General features: G+C 51.8%; 1 protein-coding gene across 11 annotated transcripts in view; it reads right to left on the bottom strand.

Annotated features, from left to right (window-relative positions):
- Positions 1 to 8,272: 8,272 nt before the first annotated feature.
- The window catches only part of GTF2I (general transcription factor IIi), a 95,550-nt gene continuing 94,065 nt past the window's right edge, over positions 8,273 to 9,757 (bottom strand). For all 11 annotated transcript variants that reach the window (XM_022588111.3, XM_022588114.3, XM_022588112.2 and 8 more), the window contains one exon: positions 8,273 to 9,417. The gene's annotated coding sequence lies outside the window, so the exon portion shown is untranslated. The remainder of the gene's footprint in view (positions 9,418 to 9,757) is intronic.

The following is a 9,757-nucleotide window of genomic DNA, read 5'->3' as shown; positions in this document are numbered from 1 at the left end:
CTGGCTCCTCTGAGCCAGCCACGCTGGCCCCTCTGTTCCAGGTGCTCTCATCTCAGGGCTTTTGCACAAGCCGTTCCACCTGGCCCGTCTCCCACACACTTGTAACTCCCACCCTCATCTTCTACAGGTTTCTGCTCAAAGGGCACCTCCTCTGAGAGGCCTTCCTTGATATATATAAACTTCACATAAAATAGCAAAACTTCATGCGGACCCCACCCCTCTTTCCTGCTTTTTTTTTTTTTTTTTTTTCCAGATCACTCATCACATTTTTATTTTTACAGTGTCTTTCCCTACCAGAATGTGAGCCCCATGAGAGAAGGGTTTGGCCTGTTTTGACAAGGGCTCTGGCCCCAACCCCTAGAGCTGGTGCCTGGCACACAGTGGGCCCTCTGTAAGTATTCGGATAGTAGCTGCATCACTCACGAAGTGATTGATGGAATGAATCCTCCAGGGGAGCGTGTGCAAGCCTCAGGTGTACATCCCGGGTGACTGTGGCTGAGGGCACGGGCAGCGGGGCAGACTGAGTGAGAACCGCGTTCAAATCCTGATCAAAGAATGGCCGCTCAGAGCAGATGTGGTTTCCTCCTGAGTGAAAGGGGACTCCCAGCTCTGCTGAGAAGGGGGAGAAGGGGATTTGGGATGGAGGGGTGAGGAGGACAGCAGCTTGCTGGGGGAGAGGCTGGGGCCTCTCTCACTAAAGCCTGGGGTGCTTGGCCAGGTAGATGGGGAGCCTGGGGGGCTCAGAGGTTATAGAGCTGGTTCAAGGTCACGCAGCAAGTGGCCTTAGACCCAGGCAGTTCAGCTGCAGGCTCAGGTGGGCAGGGCCAGTTTGTGGCCCAGATCCCCAGATCCCAAGATGGAGAGATGATGGCAAAGCCCATCAGCACTGGGAACACTCTGAGAGCCACAGGTCCCCCTGGACCGCCAGGGGTGAGGGTTGCTCTCTGGCAGGGGATTTTATCTAGGAAGCCCGGCGTCCATCTCCTCTGCTCTGAAAGGTCTGCTTGGCAGGTCCCCTCTGGTCACTGCTGCTCCCCGATCACCCTGAGGTCACCAGCCCTGGGTGTGGCCAGCCTGGCAAGTCCTTCCTCTGATCATTTCCATTTACACATCTAGGATCTTCCTGCACAGGATGATGCACTACTCGGCAATGGGCGGGAACTACCGGACACAACACGGGTGAACCTTCCAGACACAATGCGGGGATAGAGAAGGCAGACACAAAGCACACCTTCTGCAGCATGCCATTGACACCAAGCTCAAAAACTGCATGCCAGTCAGTGGGGTTGGAAGCCAGGGTGGCCTCCAGCGCGGGGGGGTGGGGGTGGGGGGGTGGGGGCAACAGTGAGTGGAGGCGCGTAAGAGGCGGCAGGTGACTTGCTCTGTTGGTAAGGATGCCACCTCCACAAGTGCACTCACTTTCTGAAAATTAACCCAGCCCCCGGCACGTCAGTTTCATGCACGGCCCTTTTTTGTGGGTGTGTTGTACCTCAAAAGAAAGCTGGAAGCAAAGAACATTGAGTGGGATCACGTGATGGAGGGCAGTCCTCACTTAACTCCACATCAGTGGCCCCTGCAGCACAAGGCCCTTGGCTCACGGCCGAGTGGCTGTCCTTTCATTACTCACTAAATGCCCCCTCCCTGAGGGGTGCTCAGCTTGTCTCTGGTCTTCCCTGTCCCATGTGGTGCTGCCTTGTGGTCCCCACACAGAGGTCAGACTTGCAGCACTGGCTCACCTGGGAAGGGTAGAGGAAGTGGCTGGTGGGGCTGGCTGCAGTGGTACCCACCCCCCACCCCACCCCACCCCACCCCACCCCACCCCACCCCCGGCGCCGGGTCTGGTCGTGGCCCTGGCACTTCCTTCCCTTCTTCTCCGCGGTCTTTCCACTCTTGCATAATTGCCCAGCCAGGCTGCTCTGTCCTGCAGACACCAGGCGCAACTCCGCGGCCCAAGCCGTCAGCTGCTACCTCTCCACTTCCCTCCTATGGTCTCCCCAAACGTCGCCTTGCTCCTTACCGCACCCAGGCAGAGCGCAGGTGTACAAACCATGAAGTGCTAAGAACTCACGTTTACCTTGTAAGGACCTCCGTAAGCAGGCTCATAGCCTTTTGTTGGGATGAGATAGATTTACTTGAATGCATGGATGAAACAAGTGAGTGACCAAATGCTTAATTTTAAAAAATGAACAAAACTGGAGGTAATTAATAAATAAGTTTGTTTTAGCGGGGGAGATACCAACTTAAAAATTTTAGAACTTTCAAATTGTGAAATTATAGAAAACTGCAGAAAAATGAAGTTTAACTAAACATAAAATTTTAGCTAACATTATAGATATCTTGTTATCCATCACCCAGGTATTAGATGAATACCAGAGCCCCCAGAATCACACACACACCCCCACTTCCCATTGAGGGCTAACAAAGGACTTAGCCTGGGGCAGGAGTGCTTTATATTTAGGATAACATCTTATCCTCACAATGAGACTATCAGGTAGGTACTGTTATTCCCCCTACTTTATAGATGGGAAAACTGAGGCACAGAGAGGTAAACAGGTTGCCAGCACTGGTAAGCAAAAAGCTGGGTCTTGACCTAGACAGTCTGGACCCTGGACCCACGCTCTTTTTTTTTTTTTTTGGCTGCGTTGGGTCTTTGTTGCTACGCGCAGGACTTCTCTAGTTGAGGCGAGCGGGGGATACTCTTCATTGCAGTGCACAGGCTTCTCATTGCGGTGGCTTCTCTTGTGGTGGAGCACGGGCTCTAGGCGCGCGGGCCTCAGTATTTGTGGCGTGTGGGCTCAGTAGTTGTGGCGCATGGGCTTAGATGCTCCGCAGCATGTGGGATCTTCCCGGACCAGGGCTTGAACCCGTGTCCCCTGCATTGGCAGGCGGATTCTTAACCACTGCGCCACCAGGGAAGCCCTGGACCCACGCTTTTAACCACTGGCTCCCCTGAGTGAATGATGACTGGGGTTCACGAAGGAGCCAGACTGTGCAAACGCCCCAAAGAGGGAGATTCTCACAACAGGCCAGACTGGACAGAAAGCAGGGCTTCCCAGTCTGGCCCAAAGACCTTGGCCTCTCCAGATGCCGCCTTCCCCAGATGGACGGGGCTGGGCAGTTCCTCAACCAGGAGATCCCCTAGGCTGGGCCTTAGAGACAGGCTACATGGAGAAAGGTTTGGCCTGAGGGCCTGAGGCCCAGGCAGTGCCCTCTGGGATCTCCTTTCAGGCTTCCCTAGATGGGTACAAAGCAGCCCTGGCTACGGGACACTTCTTCCCAAGTCTAAATTAAGCCCCTCCCGCTGGTCCCCAGCTAGGCAGTTCTCACCTGGCGCCTAGAAGAGGAGGGAGCCTGGGCCGCTGCTGGCCTGTAGGCTGAGGGCGCCCTCGGCAGCGAGGCCGGCTGTGCGGGGGCTCTGAGGGCAAGCGGGGGTCTGCGTGGAAATGCCGGCCACGCACAACCTGCCTCCCAAGGGACCCTGAGCCTTTCTTTCTCAGCAAATCAGACCAGGAGTGGGCTCGGGCTGGGTCGGGGATGGACCTCGAGGCCTCATCAGAAGAACCGGGAGCCTGCACTCAGGACCGGGGCTTAGGACACACCCGAGCCACACGTGGGAATTCCTTCTCCCCTGGGCCTGATGACACTGCTGTCCAGTCCTTGGCCTAGGGACACAGGAGTGAGGGCTCCAGAGCTGGACATGCACAGGAATCAGACTGAGCCTTTGGTCTGTAGGAGGCCACGTGCACGCCAACCGCTGGTTATGAGCACATGGCCCAGAACCCAGCCCACACTGACCTCCTCCCATACAGGGTTGTGTGCCCTTGGGCAAGCTCCGGGCCTGTTTTTTCATCTGTAAAATGGCATTAGCAACTGTACCTACTCCGTGGACTGTTGGGAGGATTTAGGGAGGTCCGAGGCAGTTTCTTGCCGTTTAAACCGGGCCTTGAAGGAGGGAAGCGTCTCACGGATGAGAGCTGGCACTCCAGGCTGCTTGGGCAAACTGTGCAAGCCTCAGACCCCAGGGCAGGATTGTGCTCTCTGCCACAACTGTCACGGGAGCCGTCAGTGCGCAGCGCAGCCAGTGGCCTGGCTCTGGGAGAGCTCAGCAGTGCCTGGGGCCGTGGGCGTGGGATGGGGACTTCCCAGACCAGGCTGGGGAGGACAGCAGCGAAGAGCAGGGACAGCAGTTTGTTCTGAGGGGCAGGGCTGGGCCTGTCCCCTCTGCACTCCGGCGTCTGGCAGGGGTCCTGACACCAAGAGGGCCCTTAACAAATACCAGATGGACAGGAACTCTGCAAGCTGGTCCCACTCCAAAGCCAGGAGCCCAACGCTGGCCCCCAGGGACTGCCTGTGCCCCCTCTCCCGGCCCACTTCCTCCCTGGGGCCTGATGTGTCACGTGGCGAGAGCTATTTGAAGCTCACCTACCGCCCATCAAGGCTAAATCCAGCAGCGTGCTGCCGCCTCAGGGGGTTTTGTGGTGATTTGTCTAGAGCTTGAAGCTAATTCCAGTAATGAGAACTCCCGCCTAAATCCAGTCACCAGGGCTGGGCTGCCATTTCCACATCTCCCCAGCCCAGCCACAGCGCAGAGGAGCAAGCTGGCGGCGTGATGAAGTCCGTCTGGGACCTGCCCAGGGCTCGGTACCTCTGCTACTGCCCAGGGGTGCAGAAGAGTAAAGACGCACAGGCCTGGGGTGACAGGCTTGTCACCTGTAGACAGATGGCTTGCTTACGAAGCTTCCTGGCAGGGTCCCATCTTGCCTCAAGCACCAGGGGTAATGATGCCGCTCCCGAGACAGAAAGCTCCTCCTCTGAAGGCCGAAGAGCCAACACTTGCTCCGGCTTTTCGACCACATGCCACAGGGTGCCTGCTCTGACCTTGCCTTTCTGGAAACCTGCACTTGCTATCTTTCATTAGGGATTATTTCTCCTAGAGGATATATTGATAGATGGGTCGTTGTCAGGGAGAAGACAGTTTGTCTAAATTACAGAGCATGCAGATCTATAGATCCTTTCAGGATTTATCTAAATCTTCTTAGGAGCCTTGGAGGTGGGCTTTCGCTTCTGCTGCCTCTGGTTGGGGATCGTTCAGTGAATAAGTCGGGGCTCCTCGTTTACTGAAACGAGTGGGAACAGCTCTCACTAGGTTCCCCCAGGCACTGCCAAGCACATGGTCTTTGGTGAGGGTCATTATTGCTTTCTACAGCTTGAGGCACTGTGGGTTTTAAACAGGCATCCTGAGATCATGCATGAAGTTGATGCTACAAAAGGCCCATCAACCACCTGCTCTTGCTTCTGAGAAGGAAACCCGGCAGGAAACACTGTTACAAATGGGCATTGTATCATAGCTTGTTTTCAGTGCTACCTTTCCTGATACTTCCTCAAAATAAAACCACAAGGTACGGGGTGGGGTGGGGGTTGGGGGTTGGGACAGGACAGGAGGGAGGTGACACACAAGACCATTGCTGACCAGAGCAGGGGAGCTGGGAAGCCAAGGAGCTTCGCCGTTTTTCACCCAGCACCCGGGGTTACAAAGCCCCTCTGGAGCAGCAGCTAGGTCCACCCGTTGTGACTCGTCAACGGGCCACCATACCCTGAGGAACTTGTGATTTCAACAACCTGCTACAAGCCGCTTTCCTATCTGCCTTTTGAGCCAAGAAAGCTGGCAGCCGTGAGGGGAAGTACAGAGAGCTAACCATCCCTTTAGTAGGTAGTGGAGTAAAACAGAACCCAAACTGCAGAGGTTGGAGAGCAACTCTACGGGGGTCTAACCAGAAGGCTACACAGCCCCACTTGCGCTCATCCTACTGGACTCAGAGCTGCGTAGAACAGGGACCTCAGAGACTGACTCAATTCCCCGAATCCTGTCTCCCTCTTCTTCCCTATCATAGGGAAACCGAGGCATCCCTGGGAGACCACCACATCTTTCAAAATACATAGTCCAGAAAGTGGGGCTTCCACTTAGCAAGGCGAGACCAGATTGTGACAGTTACCTGTCCACTAATGGTTAAGCCAACCAGGATCTTGAGTTTATTTAGACTGGGGCTTGGGGTGTGGAAACTGGAGAGGTCTGGTCTCTCAATCTCCCTCTCCAACGGACCTTTCCGGTTCCTGGTGGGGAGGAAAGAGAAAAGGCAGAAATGAAGCTAGAGGATGCTCACATAGCCAGCCTGCTTCAAAGGGGCACTGGCTGCCTGCCATAGTAGGCAGCTCTGTCCTGGCGACACTGGGCGCTACAGACCCGGGCCCAGTCTCGTCCCTCAGTCTCGGAGGTAAGACTGTGCCAATGACTTCATTTCTTGTCTTTATTTCCTCATCTCTCAAATGCCAAGGTGACCTGCGCATAGGGCGTGAATGCACAGTGAATAAGCCGAGCCTCACTTCCTGCATCACAGGTGATTCAGATCAATGAAAAGATAAAAAGGTCTCTTGGGATGTGCTGACTGCTCAACAGGGTTAGCTCATGTGCACTTGCACACTCTGAGTGGTGGCAGGCTGGGCAAACGCAGAGATTTCTCTCAGCACTGCCGACAGCCATGCCCACAGCAGCTCTGCCAACTGCCCGAGGGCAGAGGCTGCCCCATGAACAGAGCTCAGCTCTCCCCGCCACCCCAGGCCCAGAGCTGGGCACGGGGTCGTTAGCACTTGGCCCAACTCCACCAAACGGGGTTTAACTCATACAATCCTGCGATGGACACATTTCTTTGGTTCTACCGTTTTTCTGTCGGCAATCTTACTTAACAGCTGTCCAGAAGCAGAGCTTGGATTTGGTCACAAGGCCTATGTTCCCAGTCATTCTGCTGCATTTCCTGGTAAAATAAGGTTTAACCATCAACTATCGTGGAATCAGGACGTGTTCCAGAAACACATTCGAATTACTGATGAGACCTTGTGGACTGCCGTTTTGTTTTTTCAGTCCGGTCCTTACTGATCTAATGAAGACCTTGGTGGCCAAGTTTTAACACCCCTCACCCCCCGAAGAATCACGTTATCTATCCACTGTCTCATTTCTGGATGCACCACCTGTTCACTAACACAGGCGGTGGAAGGCCTGTCTTGTAGGCGGTTCCTGGGCTCCGAATGAGCAAGCCAGGGCAACACTCCAGCCATCTCTAAACAAGCCCACGGTGCTGAAACCAGGGCTAATCTGACCATCGCAGGTAAGGAGGCAAACTGCTAAGCCAGTCACCTCGCCAGGAAACAATGCTGTCCTACGGAAGGCTTTGCTTAGACGCCCGACTGTGGGAAGCAGAGTTAATGAGGTGTGTTAAAACGACAGTGAGTTAATAAATAAAAATGACTTATTCCACCTCCAGGCTCTTCCACTCAAAGACAGATGCAGGAACAGCACCCCTTGCCTGAGGTTCAACATTTCTTAAAGGAACCAATAAGCCTGTTTAGAGGAGAGGCAGAACGGGACAGGACAGCATTCTTAAACCTTTTGCGTATCACCACGAGGAGGACGCAGCACTGGTTCTGTGCTGTTGTCCGCAGTACAGAAACGGATGCACTTGCCAGACGTTAAGAAACTTTATATATATATATATATATATAAAAGCAGCTTTCTAATAGTATATATAAAAACAAAAGGCGTGTGTATGCATATATACAGAATTTTCATACTGGATGTATACACTTGCACTGGGAAACAGATCTCCTTGTAAGTCTGTGCTCCCGCAAACTTTCTGTTAAAGAGTTACATGTACAAGCTTAACTCCTTTTAAAAGCAGCCTTTGGATGACTACGGTTCCCCAGTGGCTGGGATGGGAAGCGTGGGTGGAGGCAGCAAGGTTGTGAACACCTTAAGAACACGGGAAAGGAACCCTGAGATTCTACTGCAGCAGCTGTCTCCTCCTAATGTCGGTTGGTAAGTTAGGAACAAACCAGTTTGGCTTTCCCTGAGGTCACACTTGTAAGGGTAGAAGAGAGGCAGAGGGTGATGGTGGAGAGGGACACAGAAGACCTGGAGCCAGTGTGTGGTTTTCATGGGGGAGGGGCTGACATACGGGCTCTACCCGGGGAGGGACCCTGACCTCCAACATCATGCGTTTGCTGCATACGGTTGGCATGTCACAGATAAAAGGCTGGGGGGCTCCAGCCCCAGCTCAGCCCAGAGGCACAGCGGTCTCAGACACACCGTGAGCAGTGGTGTCCTGACAAGGGACTGAGCCTCTGGACCGTGCCCACCTAAGCTCGCCTTGCATTCCGCCGAGCCACCCCAGGTTTCCCCACACAGTCATGAAAACACCTTAGAAAGAAATGAATTAGTGTGTGAAAGGCATGGATGGATTTTATTTATTACCCTATATCTACAATTTAATTTGAGGTAAAATATAAGCAACACATAAAAATGCCTATTTCTGCTACCATGTAATATAATTCTCCATCGTGAATATTGCGATAAAGCTAATGAAAACTCTATGCCATCACATACTCTAGCTTTTCATATAGCTGGTATTTTACAACTCTTACTGTTTGTGAAATCTCAACACATGTAAGATTCTCCTACAAATGGCGCAGAACATCCGAGGGTGCCTAGTCAGCTTGCTGACCCCTCACTCCCCACACTGGAGCCTCAGTGTTACAAGTAGAATTGTAAAGTAATGAAGGCAATGAAACGCCCTTGAGTCTGATCCGAGCTGGAATAGTGTTCCAAAGAATTCCACACCACGATGGGTCACACGACCGTGAGGCTTTAGTGTCATTCGGCTTTTGCCCAAACACTTATACCTGATCTGGAACTTCTGCTACACCATGCATTTTATTTGGATGAAAAGTAAATGTGGATGGAAGAGGTTCTCTGTACTCCATCTATAAGCCACACGCTGAGATACTGACCTCTTACTGGCTGTTAGGTGATCCAGATGGTTGGTTTTTGATTACGATAAAAAAACATATGAACCATGATAGAGAGCTTAGGAAAAGGTTTAGTCAAATATACAGATACTAACTGTTCACTCAGTCATTAAGGAGAACCGTGAACAAAAGGATCAATTAAGTGACTTTTCAAATAGAAAAACTAAAGAGCTGAACTATCACAGGTTATTTTCTTCACTGCAGAAGCTGAGATGTTCCAGTAGGAGAGATCTTCACTTGATTGGGAAACAAACACCACAGCTGAAGGCTCTGCTGAATACGTAAAAAATCTGATGAGATTCATCCCTGTCATTTTCCCTGTCGTTTTTTCCAGCACTGCTGTAAAATCCTTATAATACATTCCAAAGTAAACCAGCCATTCCAAATCTACAGTCACTCTGCGCTTTAATTCAATTCACAGAACTGCTGAAAAAGTAGACATTTCTATCTAAAAGTAGAAAAAAAGGTTTGTATAGAAGGTATTTCTGTTATACAAGTATATTACACAGCTTGGGGCAGTAACAGGTCCGAAAAGCTCTTCTCACCCACTGATACTTTAAGCTAAAATAGGAGAGAAAACAAACAAGCAAGAAGACAGGTTAATCTGATTACAGGAATTTGTGACTCACTAATATCTCAACTTAATTACCACTTAAATCCATGGACTGACAGTACATGGCCAATTCCATGACCAAAAAAGTCTCTGGAGTGTCAGGTACAGATGAGAGCTAACTGTATCCTCTAACTATGATGAAAACATTCAACAGCTGGGGCTTATGTGGTTCAATATGACATGAAAACCAAGTTTCACTGACTCCTGGTCTAGAGCTGCCCCTCCTGGGTAGTAACCTGGCCAAGTTTAAGATGTTCGGAATAACTGGATCAGGCTTAATAACTTAAT

The sequence above is a fragment of the Delphinapterus leucas genome, chromosome 15 (genome assembly GCF_059928025.1).
Source record: "Delphinapterus leucas isolate spDelLeu-1000000601 "Yukka" chromosome 15, BTC_Dleu_Yukka2, whole genome shotgun sequence".
NCBI classification, from domain to species: Eukaryota; Metazoa; Chordata; class Mammalia; order Artiodactyla; family Monodontidae; genus Delphinapterus; species Delphinapterus leucas.
The sequence above is the reverse complement of the archived record's forward strand: the minus strand, read 5'-3'. Positions and strand labels throughout refer to the sequence as shown.